The 14,664-nt window shown below is 47.3% G+C and overlaps 1 long non-coding RNA gene across 12 annotated transcripts in view; it reads right to left on the reverse strand.

Annotated features, from left to right (window-relative positions):
• LOC124097927 (uncharacterized) overlaps positions 1–14,664 on the reverse strand; it is a 291,392-nt gene that overhangs the window by 199,670 nt on the left and 77,058 nt on the right. For 11 of the 12 annotated variants that reach the window (XR_009227522.1, XR_006853409.2, XR_006853407.2 and 8 more), the window contains one exon: positions 2,751–2,796. The exons of the other annotated variant lie outside the window; for it this stretch is intronic. This is a non-coding gene — a long non-coding RNA (uncharacterized LOC124097927). The remainder of the gene's footprint in view (positions 1–2,750; positions 2,797–14,664) is intronic. 12 annotated transcript variants of the gene reach the window in all.

The raw sequence follows: 14,664 nt of genomic DNA on the forward strand, positions 1-14,664 counted from the left end.
TAGTATGATCTGGAAAGATAAACAGAAAGCTCCAATAGATTCAAATTATTTTTTTCTGATTCTTATCAGATAAGGTGAGTTTCATTTTTTCTGATTACAGGTTTTGCTAGAATTAGAAACAGGTGGTATATGAATATTTGGTATTGCTAGGAGCAAATTTACATATCGCCAGAAAACAGAAATTTTCTAATCACATAAATCATAAATTGTAATCACACAAAAAACAGGTCTTTCCATTTCTCTTAGTTGAGAAACAGTTCTTTAAAAGGCCTCGGAATCAGAGCTCTGGGGCCCACATCTCTCCAAAAACCTGCCATATGGTGAAGAGTCCACAAAACGGTTTGGGAAATGCGTAGATGCAGGTTTACTGTCCTAAAAGGAAACAGTTGACTGAGACCAATCAGGTTTTAAACGTCTGCTATCAATTAAGAATAAGTAAATTTATGAATTGATTAGATTTTTCCTCATCTTGGCAAATGAAACCGGGCCTTCGCTTCCACCCCATCTGCCCTCAGCAGGGGAGGAAAGGGCACGAGACAAAATCAGCACCGGCGTCAAAGAAAACACCTCCGCCCCATGATTTTTACTGGAAAAATAAATTTTGTTTTGCAGTAAGCTATTTCATTTTTAAAAAAATCTGTTTTTCCCCAAGGGTAGAGTTCTGTTTATTTTTCAATGAGGCCCACGAAACCTCCCAAGTGCGACTTAGATCTGCATCGGGCTGATCCTCCAAATGTGACCAACCCAATCCACGCGGCTCATTTTCTAATGAGTGCTGCGATTTGGGGAGAGCACGTGGGAGAGCCAGCAAACTAACCAGGGCTCCTGGGCTCCTGGGCAGCAGCGGGCAGGCAGAAGGCGTCTGGGGAAGGCGCCGTGAGCCAATCCCACAGTCAAGCTCTAATCACGCCTGCTGGAAACCAGGGGGCAAAGGTGGAAAACCCTGCCAAGAACATCCGTGGGACCGGTCTCCCTTTCCTTTTCCACACTCTATTTCAACACTCCAGCAACCAAGGCAGCTCAACCTTTCCTTTTAACTCAGGGACCGCAAGGACATCTTGAAAAACTAAAAATGCCTCACGCTGCAAAATGTAATATCAGTGTCCCCGACTTCCTTTCCTGGAGCCATATCCTCTTACGGGAAAGAGAAGGACGGCGCCGCCAGAGAGGGGGTGTCGTTGGCATGCTCCAAAGTGCACACGTTTCTGACCAAGACACCTACAGACAAAGCTAGCCAGATCTCCTCCCCTAGACCCAAACTGGCCAGAGACATGGCAAAAGGGTCAGCCCCAGGGCAAAGCAAACAGCCAAAGGCGAGAGATGGCGGGAAAACTCCGAGTCAGCTCACTGGTGGCGTAAGTAGGAGACGGTAAGCCCCCGACCATACCTGCTCAAGGGCTATGCTCATGTCTCCTCCCACCTGAACCCCAAACCACAGGCAAGTCCCCAGCAGTGGCTCCAAAGCAGGACAGCAAAGAAAGAGGCTTTAAACCCTGTGGGTGTAGAGACCCCAACTCCTCCCCACCCCCCACAACCACCCATCAAAGCCAGAATCACCTGAGGTCAAGGGAGGGCAATGTCAGTCAAAGTCCTCTCAGGTGACTCCATTTGTCCAATTGGCCACTGAGAACCCCGGGTTTAAAAATGATGTTAGAAAACAGAAGCCAGTTTCCCTATCAAACCCTCCCAGGGCTTTACTTTCACTGGTCGGTCCTGTTCCAGAAAGTCAGTCACCACGTCCACCCCGCCCTGCTCCCAGGCACACCTCACAGTGCAGAAGCAGGTGGGCCTGCTGCTCCCCACAGCTGACTTGGGGCAGACCCCACAAGGAATGGCAGGTGGTTCCCCGCCCTGGTGACCCAGGAGTGTAAGTGCACAAGCCTGTGTATCTGAAGTGCCGCAGGACAAGTCTGTGATGTTCAACACAGAGACAGATGCAGACTAGGGTGTGCAGAGAGCAGAGAATCTCGGCCTTACACAGTGGCTTCCATCCCTCACCCCGAGTTAGAATCCCCTGGAAGGCTTGTGCCCAGCCCACTCCCGGGACCCCCGACTCAGTCAGCCTGGGTGAGGGTCCTCTGACAGTGCTCCTGAGGAACTCATGCTGCAGTCTCAGAACCCCATTTTGAGGACAACTTCTCTGGGTGCAACGTCTGACATCACCAGACATTGGACATACAAACAGAAATGGTTCTTTATGGCAGCTCTAGTCACAACTGGAATATTGAATACTCCTCCATATATGATATGAAGGACTCATTCTGAACTATGGTTTAAAATGAGAAAATAGTATGGATCTATATGTATTCTATATATAAATAAATAAATTGATACATATAAACATTGTATATATTAAAATATATATCTCATCTATATGATTTTTTAAGAGTGTCCTTACTTTGAAGAATCATACATTGATAAAAAAAAAATGGTGGAAACACTGCAGATAAGATTGACCGAGGCATGAGCCAGCCTCCCTCCTCAGGGGTGACCCTCATCCTGAAGTTGGCCCCGAACGTGCAGATTTTATGTCACCACCATGTGCATGTACGAACACATAAAGACAGAACCAAAAACACGGAAGAAAAACAGCACAGACAAGTCACTGCAAGAAATAGGTGAATGCCAAAGGAGAACTAGAGGACACTGTCAGGAACGCAGGGCAGCCCCAGGAACAGCCAGCTACAGAGACGGCCACCGAGAATCAGAGTGACCTCTCGTCTGGAAACCCCACCCACAGAGCCTCTTACCTGGATAGGCCGATGTGTGAGCTCTTCGCCCGCCGTCCCCTGGGTGCTAGAAGAGAAAGGAAACCCGGTCAAACATGAAGGGTCAACAGGAGGGGGACACGCAGTCGGGGAGGTTGCAGAACTCAGGTCCACGACTTGGAAGGCACCTCGAGGAGCCAGGGAAGGTCCTTGATTAAGCTCTGCCCTTAGACTGCAGGACACCTGGCCACTCTGGAGCCGGCCAGGGACGGGCTGCAGAGCGTGGAGTCTGGACAAGGCTGGAAGCCTTCACAGAGGCAGCACCGGCTCTGACCTCCTGTTCTAAAGCAGCACCAGCACGTCACGGGGCCTTTCTAGGCCCCGACGTCATGATCTGGAACGAGGAGGGTTTTTACACCTTCTCCAGGGTGGCTCTGCACGTGTGAGGTAGTCAGAGAAGCCAGCCAGTGTGGGTATGCACGTAGACCCAGAGGGTCACTCTATGGAGCTGGTTTCGCTTATTCTTTAACACAGTGCCGTAGAGCAAGGGCGGATAGCAACGGAAGCTCCAGACAAGAGACTGTGGCTGAGGTTGCGCCATAACTTCCCCGAGGTCCCAGAACTAGCAATCGCAACAATGAAGACCCCAGCCAGCTGGCACTACAGGAGAGACTGTGCACGCTGCTCCACGGACCATACCCTGCCGCTGGCGTCACCTCAAAGCTACAGAGAACTTCAACTCCAGGTCTTGAGAAGAGCTACAAGATCACATCAAAAGTCAATCCATTTTCTGTGCCTAGCCTCATCCTTCTAAAAAACATCTGGTCGTTTGTGCAAATGTGTTTGGTTACAAAATAACTTCCCGATAGAATATCCAACAAAATGAATTTATAACATTAATTATAAATTAATTTATATTAATTATAAAATTAATTTACTTAAAAGTTTGCATTTTCCTCTATAAGTTAAAAAAAAAAGTTGATAACGGGTTATATCTCGATTCAAGAAAGGAAGTTGGGAGTTTTGCTGTCCCTTAGAATTTTTAGAGACTACACTCCAAAGAACTGATGTCTTAAGCACTTGGTTCCAAAAACAAAGTTCTTGGCAATTCATGAAAGATTCAACTATTGCACAGAGTGGCTGTTTTATTTTTTTAAGGAGAAATAATTATCTAAGGATTAGAAATATCCTGCCCTGCTCTTTGGCCAAGGCGGGAAAGCAGCTTCAGCAACTCTCTGGGGCACAAGGTCGTCTTTCTCTGTGGAGGCACAAGGTCATGTGGTAGGGATGCTCATAATTGGCAAAGCACCTTTGTCCAGTGAATCAGGTGAAACGACAACCTATTAGATGGAGCAGTGGTCTGATGTGGGACCCAGCTGCTCGGCTCCCGCTAGGCTTCAAATAATTCAGCATTATCAACCTCCCCCATTAAGTACAATTAATGTTAGGAAATGGAGAAAATAAGCACGGGTAAATAAAATGGCTGACACACACCAAGCACAGCAGAACCTACCAACTGTGCTCACAACAGCAGCTTCCCGGGCTCCCACTGACCTCGAGGTGCTAATGAGGGAGTTCTGCTAAGATTGCATTAAAAACCTTCCCACACTTAGCCAGCCCCAACCCCAGCCCAAACTCTCCTCCCTATCGCAGCAGGAGGCCCTGGCTAATTGGAATGTGCATAAAACGTGGCCGAAATTGGTTGCAGCAGCAAACACCTCGGGAGCATCCTGGACTACACAATCACACACACACAATCACACACTCACACACACACACACAATCACACACATAATCACATGCACATGCACACACATGCACACAGAGCAGCGGATCGCTTAGCTTTTTGAGAAACCCAGATGAACATCATAAATGTAGATTTTACAATTAAACTCTGTGTGTGATGAGTTAATTTTTTTTTAAAAAAACCAGGTGGAGTTGGTTTTTCGCAAGCATAAATCTCCCCATAAGCCCGGGTAATGACCAGAGACAGACATAACAAAGATGGCTGGTGAAGGAGAGCTCTAATCACATTAGCTTGGAGTTCTACAGGAAGATGGTTGCTCTGTGTATTTCCCTTTATACGTAGCAACTTCAAAAAAAAATCCCTATTTTCTTAGTACATCTTTATGTAGGGAAGCCGAGTGCCTTTGAAGGCTCACACAAAACAAACAAGAGTCTTTACAAGTCCTCCCTGACCACCCAGGGAGAATCAAATAGTATTTTTTTTCTCCAGCAGGCCACCCCAGGATACCAGGAATAAAAAGCAAAAGGAGGAATTCATCTTGTAACCAGGATGTGTTTTCCTAGTATAGTTATTACACTGTGTTAATCTAAATATTATGGTATATTCTTTGCTAGTGAAGCCCACAAAGATCTAATTATTCATTTACTGGAGAGAAGAAATTTTGAAAGAGCAGAAAAATAGGTTAAAATCTAGGAAGTAGCCGCGAGGGGGAAGATTAAGGAGCTTTCTTCTTAGAATCCCGAGAATTGAGCAGGGGTTTTCAAGGTGCTCAGAATAGAAGGAGGATGGGGCAGGGGCCTCCGTGCTCCCCGGCACCCTGGGTGTAAATGCTCAGGGGCTTAGACTGCGGGAGCCATCTGGGGAGGGCAGCTTCCTGGGCCTGGCAAAGCTTAGGAGCAGGAAAGTGGGTTAGAATCATCAACATCCTGAACCACAGTCTCTGATCACATCTTGCCCAGCACAAAATCTCCATCTGAGCCAAGTCAAGATCAGACAGCCACAGGCCTCTCCCACCAAACCCAAGCGGCTGTCCAGGCCTCTACTGGTGCCACTCCTCGGGTGTGTGGGCCACCTCTACCCTCTCCTACCAGCATGCAGATGGCCTCTGACTCTCCTGAAATGACCCACTCTCTCATCTCTGTTTGGGGTCCACCGACTTCCTCCTGCCTTATAGCTCTGCCCCAAAGGAGAGCTTTGGGATAGTTACTTCATCTCTTTTCCTGCCTCAGTTTCCTTATCTGTCAACAGAAATAACAGTGAATAATGCTCACTATCATGAACAGTAGATGAGAATGTTCATCAACTAAAACTGTTACTAAGGTTTAACAGGCTCCACTCCAACACCAATGCCCCCGCCCCCCATCTCCCTTAAGCCTTCCTTAACATCTGCAGACAAAAATAATCTCCCCTTCTGTAAACTCTATCACACCCGAGCCGTCGCTAAGCCGATTCCTTGTCACTCTCCACTGGCCTTATGACCATACCGCTACATGTCAGCACACCTACCAGACTGTCCGCTTTGGCGGGGAGAGGCGGCGGCATGTTTAACGCATTCTTTCCAAAGTCCTCTACACAGAACTGCAGAACCTCAGGACCCTTTCAGAAACCTCAACACTGCTGGATTTTTTTCATACAGAATGAAAAGAGTCCAAGTGACATGAAGAGAATATACTACCAGCAAGCGTCAGCAGCTTCTCCAAGTCGAAGAGGTAGATGTGCCAGTCGGTGATGGGATGGATGCAAGGAAGGACAGATGGCTGGACAGACATAAAGATATACAGGGCAGACTCCCAGCAGCCAGCTATAGCATCTCAGATCCCTTAGAGGCCAGGGGACCAACAGAGCCTGCCCTCACCATGCATGCATTCAGTTACCGAGATTCTTTCACTGTTACTCCTTTAAAACACTTTATAAAATCCATACTAAGAGAACCCACCATGCTAAAGGGCTGGAATGAGTATTCTTATTTTCCTGTTGTTTTGCTTTTTTTTTTTTTTGTTTGCTTGTTTGTACTAAGGACTGAACGCGGGGGTAGTTACACAAAGGGCTCAGCTATATCCCCAGCCCTTTTGATTTTTACAGACAGGATCTAAGTTGCTCGGAGTCTTGCTAAATCGCTGAAGCCAACTCTGAACTTGCAGTCCTCCTGCCTCAGCCTCCCGAATTGCTGGGATTGCAGGTGTCCCTCGGTCACCACGCCCAGCGAGAGTGCAGGTCTCTTAATGGAGTGTAGAATAGTGTTTCAAATTCTCCCAGAGAAACACAGCTCAGCTTTACCTTATTTGTGCCACAGGCCCCACTGGGTGGCCATTCCACATGCCAGTCACGTGCTCATCTCCCCAGGGAGCCCACAGATGAACCACTCCTGTGAAGCGTTCCCAGTGCAATGTCATCTCTTGCTCTTCTCTGCCTGACACCTCCATCTGTCCCTACATTCACTCAGTAAAGTGCAGTGCCAGTATGGAAAACCCGGTCAGAGACCACGAGAAGACTGTGGAAAGGCAGCTGGCAAGGCGCTTGGTGGACACTGACATCTGAAGGTTCTGGACACAGGAGTCCATTTTCTTCACTCTCTAAGGTTCAGGAAATTCTACAAACCTCTCAGATGGAGGGAAGCTCCAAACTAGGACCTGGGGCGTCAGAGGATTTCCCTGCAATTCTGGGGTTCTGGGATTCCCCTACAGGCACTTGGCTGTACCTTGTCCACCTCTCTGCAAACCTCTTAGAACTTTGAAATGGCCTGAACGTGGAGCTGGGCGGCGCAGCACGTAGATGTGTGTGCTGTCACACTGTGGGACAGAGAGGAGCTGTGGAGAGCAGTTCCCACAACTGGTGATGGTGCACACGGAGCAAGTGGGCGCAGCCCTGCGTCATTCCTGTGTCCTCCCTGGGTCCAGCTCCCTGCAGCCTGACACATCAGTGTCTGTCTTGCCCATTTCAGGAGACACCCCTTCACGTAACTTTCATTACAGTCTGTTCTCATAAATGCTCTGTTTTATTAGAAGTTGTTACTGTTAGTCCTGTACCGTGCCTAACTCACAAGTCGAATTTTGCGATGGTTCTGGATGTCCAGGAAAAATACAGGGTTATGGAGTTCAGGATCCCCTGGGGTCTTGGAACATGTCCCATGTGATTGGAGGACCACTGCAGTGTCCCCAGGGTTCCAAACTTTTCACCTGTGTCACGATACTCCGCCAGCATCAGAGGGCAAGTGAGGGGGCCTTGCCTGCACAGGATCTTTCTGAATAGGATGGCAGCTTAGATGTCCCTTTGGAAGTCACCTCGGCCACCCCATCTGAAACAGCACACTCCAGTAACAGCTTGATCTCCGTGCCCGGCTGTATTTCTTCAGAGCATGTAATGTTGCCTGATAACAAATCCTATTTTTATTATCATCATTATTGCCAGTCTCTCTGGCCAAGCATAGGCTTCTTTAGGGCAGTGACTGTTCCCATCACCTCTGTGTTCCTGGCACCTAGAACTACACACGACACAAACCAGGTAGTGAATGATCCACTATTAGATGAATAAGGGACAACACTGCCCGGGTCAGCGGCCTCTTCCTGCAGAGCCTCTATACCAGGTTTCTAAAGACCACGGCTTCTCTTCCCCACACAGCCACACAGCTGTCCCTGGGATCCTCAGGGGATTGTTCCGGGTTCCTTATATTGACATCCTATCTGAGCATCTACACACACCCTGCTGTATACATAAATCAGCTCTAGAGACTTGAAATACTTGATATAATGCAGATGTTATGTCAAGAGTTGTAACATTTATATTGTATTGTTTCGAGGGTAATGATAAGAGAAATGTCTGTACTCTTCAATACATTTGCAACTCTTATTAATATTTTCCACGTGTGATTGTGGAGTGCGTGAATGTGGAACTGTACTTAAGGTGACAGCAGAGCAGAGCCTGGCCTCGCCTCTGATGCCTGCGGGAACTCAGGATCAGACCCGGAGGGAAAGGAAGGGGGTGCCCTGGATGGTCCTGCAGGCCCAGCTGTTCAGAGGGAGTATGGAGTCACATTAGTCAGAAAGAAAAGCCAGGTTCGAGGGGGGACATGTTGATGACGGTCACTGGACAACTTCAGAGGCCAAGGGCACAACCCAAAGCTGGGAAAAAATGGGCCTGGAACTGAAGGAGGTCGCCTCACCAGGGAGGGCGGAGGGCAGCTGCAGGTGACAGTCTCCACCTGTGACTCTGAGGGCCCCAATGCCACCCAGTGTGTGGGACAGAGTTAAAAACTGCCCTAAGAAGCACTGCACTGGAGACAGGGACAGAGTTCAGGCAAGAGGCTTCACGTTACGAGAAGATGCGCTGGGCACTGTACCTGCTGCTGGACACAGATAGAGAGTGCCCACTCACCACAGCTCTGGGAAGCACATAACAAAGAAAAGCGTTTTTAAAACAGTGTTTCAGTCTGTTTTCTGTTGCTATGACTGAATACCACAGACTGGGTAAGTTTTAAAGAAGGGAGGTTTATTTGGCTCATGGTTCTGGAGGCTCCAAGAGCACAGTGTTGGTGTCTCTAAGCATCTGGTGAGGGCCTCATGCTTCATCCCGTGGCAGAGGGCAGCACGCGGCGAGGTAGCAGGTATGCCAGCTTGGGTCTCCTCCGTTCCCTATAAAGCCCCTAATGGCATGGTGGGGGCCATACCTCATGACTTCCCATCCCAATTACCTCCACCAGACTTCACCTCCAAACACCAAAAATACATCAATTTGGGGATTCATTTCCCACACATGAACTTTGGGGGAACATATTCAAACTACAGCAATAAGGACATTAAAATCTAATGATTTTTGCAAGCAAAATCTTTTTTAAAAGCCATAACAAAGTCTGTCTTTTCTTCCTTCAATTGGAAGCCATCTTTTCTACAAAAACCAGAATCAGGTTAACCACTGACCGGCAACAAAAGACCTCTCAGTCCTTAATTAAGTTTTCAAAGGTACATTTGTGCAGAATAGAGTTTTAGTTCAGTTGCAAAGAACCATGTGAGAGAGGTACTTCACTTTTCTTGCAACTTCAAGGATTATTTAACAATATCACTGACGCATTCTGGAATCCACGCTCCATCTTTTCCTGCCCAAACTGAGACACCTTCCCAACCAAAAAAAAAAAAAACAAACAAACAAAACAGGTTTTAATACAGTAAAAGCTACACTAATAAAACGCCTCCTTCTTTAGACAGGATGTTCTCTGTATCTGATACTACTTAAAATATGCAAAATGCACATTAGAAACTACTTTCTGTAGCCTGTCCACTCGAGAATCAACTTGGCTCCTAATGAAAATGGGATGTATTTCCACCTGCCCTGAACGGCTTCCAGCTACAGGAAGGAAAAGAATGAGATCTGTCCGGCCTGGAAGAGAAGCCGGCACTGAACAGTATTGAGGAAGGAAGGAAGAGGGGGGGAAGGAGTGGGGAGGGAGAGGAAGGGGAGGGACTGAACAGATGGGGGCGGGAGGCCGACAGCCAGGCTCAGAATGCCCAGCCACCAAGAAGGCACCCTCTTCACAGTGAAGTCCTGGACACCTTCAGTCGTGAATGCATCTCCCAGCAGAGGGCCAGGACACCACTGCAAAGAATTGGAGCTATTTTTTTTTCTCTCTTTTTCATAAAGAGTAACAGTAGCATCTGCCAAAACGCGTCCTTGACCCACCCGTCTATCTTTCCCCTCCCCATCTGCGAGCTCTCCTCCTATCCATCATGAAAACAAACCCGCGGCTCCCCAGGCTCTTCCAGGAACCATCCTTCATTCACCAACAGCAACAAAGACATTTATGAGGCTTGTCAACATGTGGCCCTCCGCTAGACATTGTCCGAACAGAGTTAACAGACTCCGTCTTTGAGAAGCCTCCCAAAGAGATGAGTGTTTGGTTTTTATAAATTTGACCACCAGAAAAACTCAGGGTGCATGCCCTGTTAACAGCAGGTCTGTGGCTTTGGGGACAAAGCGCAGCACATGTTATAAGCTCCTATAAATCAAAGAGTCCTCTCAGGCACCATCAGCCGGTGGGCAAGGCAGGGATCTCCAAACGTGTGAAAGCAGCCCCTTCTGAGGAATGTCCCCCTCTTCCTCCTGTAATGCATGGAAGCTGCTTTTGTCCCTGAGATAGTGGGGTCCCATTTAGGACACTGCCGACCAGAGCTCCCCGAATACCCGAACCATGTCACCGACACACAGTAAGTGATGATAATCCAGGACAGTTTCGCCCTACGTGCACATCACTTCATCCAAGGGAATGCCAGGTACAAAAGAGAGCTCACTGAAAAACAGAAATGGGGCGCTCTGATTTTTGCTTTTCAAGAGTAGCGGGGGGTGGGGGTCATCTTTCAGGAATATATAAAAAGTTAATTTTTCCTTAAGACACATCTCTTCACATTTTGAAATACAATAAGGTCTGAATTATTATAACCCAGAAAATAAAAATATCTGGGATTTTCTTGTAGGGAAGTTCAAATGGTGGAAGAGCGTTTGAAATTTTCAGTCTTCCTGAAGATCAGAAGGACTTTCAGAATAATGCATTTTCCCCCTCAACAAAGGGCATCTGCAAGGCTTAATCTGCTGAAAAGAATCATTCTGACAGTCTTAATGTATTCTTTTCAGGAAAGGCCTGTTCAGAGAATTCCATAGGAAAAAAAAAAAAAGAAAAACCAGTACCTCAGGACGGCACCAATCTAAAACCATTATGGCCCTTTATAAATAGAAGAGGCCAAAGTGTTTTCAATATATTCCAGATATTAGATCAGGCTAGGAAATAGGAGTGATAATCGTGAATATTATTTATTTTTCACCTTCCCTTGGTGGAGTGATCTTAACACAGATTCTTGAATGATTTGCCAATCTTTCAAAGAACATCTCCCAAGAAAGAAAGCCACTTTCAGAATGCTGCTGTCAGACAAAAAATATCCTAAAGGTAGGAAACACTAAACTGCATGCACCTCGCAATGGAGAACACTGACCTCAAGAATAAGAATAATCATAGTGTCAGGGGGCGGGGTGGGGGGGCAGTCAGACTGTTTTGTAAACATTTTCCCAAACGGGGCTAATCCTGCAGGAGACGACTCTTCTCAGGCCACTGGTCAGCTGAAGTGAAAGACCCAGGTGTAAATTCTTGATTCTGCTCTGCTAATTGAACCGACCCGTGCATTATTAACTGGGAGGATTCTATCTCAGGGCCGATATGGAGGAAACCCCTATTGGTTCTTCCCTTCGGTTCTGGCTTTGCTCTCTCCTTCTGTTTCCCAGAAGGACAAAGGTCCTCCAGGGCCCGGAATCGCCCGCTCCTGCAGCTTCTGGCAAAATACAGAGAGTGCAGCTTCCTCAAGCACTGGCTTCCAGTGCCCTTGTCCAGGACGGGAAGCAGGATGGCCCCTACTGTCCCGCAGAACATTCCAGGTCCCTGTCACACCTGGTGCTCTTCCCCACCCCACGCACGGTCCTGAAACACACACCTCCAGCTCGCAGCCCCCGCGCCATGTCTGTTCACACATGACTGCCTCCTCCTAGAAAGTCGCTGATTTCTGCTTGCCTGGATTCCCTGGACACGGACTCAGTGACCAAGATGCCTCAAGTGGAAAAGAGCCTTGGCGCCTCCTGGGTCTGACCCTGCCACCCCAGCTGGCCCTCCAGACGTCCGTCTTCTCTTGAGTGCCTCCGGGGAAGCAGGACTCGCTCCTCTGAAAAGCAGAGCTGTTGAGCAGTTTAATGGTCAGGAAGCTCTATTTGATCTGGATTCTTACATGGTGACTCAACAGGCCCAATTCCGTGTCTTAGGTTGGTCTACCCTGATTTTTTTCTATTAAAAAAAAAAAGTTGGACTGGGGTTGTGGCTCAGTGGGAGAGCGCTTGCTTGCCTGGCATGAGTGAGGCCCTGGGTTCGATCCTCAGCACCACATATAGATTAAAAAATAAAGTAAAAAAAATCCATTGGCAACTAAAAAAATGTATTTTTAAAAACATGTCTTTTCAAGGTTTAAAAACATCTATCACATTTGTCCTTAATCCTCTCTTCTGGAAGCTCACACACCAAGACCTCTCAATGACTCCTCTTGGGGACCCTGCTTTTAGACCCCTCACCTTCCGAATAAAATCTGAGTGCTACCTAATTATTATTCATGTCATGCACACAAAGAAAATATTGAAATTTGTATATCCTATTGGAGAAACAGATCAGAGTTTGAGGCAGGGCTGACCAACCTGGGGACTCCATACCCAGGACCCAGCCTAGGGTGGCCGGGATGGATGTAGCAACCCTATAGTCATGAACAGTCCCTGAATGAGAAGCTCCCTGCAAATTTTCTTGGTTCCCCTCTTCAAACCTGCAACCCAAGAGTGAACACATTCTGCAAGGACCATCTAGGTCCAATTTATTCCATCAATCCTTCCCATAACAACTAAAGCCCAGGTTTATTTTTCTTCTTCTTGACAACAAAGCACATAATATCTGCTTGAGCTGAATTTGACAGGTGACATCATGACATTCTACCATAGATGTTTAAGATTTTCTTCAGTGAGTGTCTTAATTTATGTGTACCTGACTCCCTCTCCATAAAGGGCTACGACTCTGTCTGGGGCTGTTTTCTTTATTATTATTATCATTCTCCTTAAAAGAACACAGTGAGACTAAACACACAGTAGGGCCACCATCCAGTTTAAGACACAAACCTCACCTGAAGGGGAAGTTTATGGCTGTGTTTATTTACACCGAGTCTAAACAATACCACCGGCTTTCAGACGGAAAACTTAGTACAGATAAACTCTGAGTCAGAGCCAGATTGGAAAGGAGGCCTTGGGACGCCTTCCCCTGTGGGTTATTAGGACCAGACCCTCGATGCTCGAGTTATAAACACTATTAAATGATGCTGCACAGATTTATTTAAAGCAATGTTTGCTTTCAGATTAGACTTTAGCCTTCCACAAATTTCCCATCAGAATATGGTAAGAGAGGAGAGGTTTTTTCGTTGTTGTTTTTTTTTTTTTTTTTAATTTCAGCATTATTTCCAAGTATGAGACTCAAACTGCGTTGGTGAAAACAAGCACTAGCTCTAATTCAGCCTCCGGGGAAGGTCAAGACTCTTGGATGCCCCAATCCTCCTCTTCTAGGGCTGAAATGCCTGGGAATTCGGTGAATTTACATATTCTCCCTTGACCACAAGCTGTCACAAGGCGCTGGCCAAACTCCTGTCTCACTGCCCCGGACTCAAGCTGATTTATCTCTGCACCACTCAGCTCAGAGTTCACCTCCAGACAGTGACAGAGAGCCTGAAGGTGACAACCTCCTGCAGAAAAAGCAGCAGCCCCTTCCTCTGCTGGAGGTGGGGCCTTCCTCTTTCTCCCCCTCTCCCTCCTCTCCCGGTGGGAGTCTGTAAATTTGAAATTCCTTAGACCAAGGAAAAGTCAGCACGGCCCCCTCTGGACTCAGTGCAGTTCTAAGTGAACTGTGAGAACTTGGACAGTCTTCAGATCCTGGAAGAATGAAATATGAGCAGAGAGGAGGAAGTTGGACACAGGCGGAGAAGGCGATCCCTGGGAGGGGAGAAGCCAGGAGGAGGAAATATTAGGACAGGGTGCATCGCACAAACTGCAGTGACGTACACTACTGCTGGAAATCAAGGTGGGCTCCTCCATTAACATTCCAAAGCTGAGCTGCTTAATATGAACCCAATTTCATGCAGACAACGTCTTGTGGCAAAGGGCAGGCCCAGGACTTCAGGGCTGCCTCGATTTACCCTAACCAAGAGCAAGACTCTGCCTGGCCTGTCCGTGCCAAGTGGCTGGAGTCAGACAGGTGATCACATGCAGTAGGTAAATGATAATGAAAAAAATAATTCACAAAATTATTATTGTCACAAAACATTCCAAGTCTACCCAAGTCCACCCTTCCTACCTTTGGGAAAATCAAACAGGAAAGAGTGATAACCCTAGGGAGGCCCCTGCACAAGGACACAGCAGGCCTGGGACACATTCTCCAAGCAGATCTCCTGAAAAATAAATTCCAACTCTGTTTCTCTCCCTGAAACAAGCACTTTCACATAGATTTATTCTGTTCATAGAAGCCAATATTATCAAAGAGCCACTGGGCCAGGATTTGGCCAGACCAGGAGAGCCATCCATTTTAATTCCATAGCAGCGCCTTTAACAGTGTTAACGGTGGGTGGTATGGGGACAAGGAAACTATGGAACTCCCCTTAGAAT

Source organism: Marmota monax, unplaced genomic scaffold (genome assembly GCF_021218885.2).
Source record: "Marmota monax isolate L192 unplaced genomic scaffold, Marmota_monax_Labrador192_F-V1.1 WCK01_AAM20220418_F8-fsc00141, whole genome shotgun sequence".
Lineage (NCBI taxonomy): Eukaryota > Metazoa > Chordata > Mammalia > Rodentia > Sciuridae > Marmota > Marmota monax.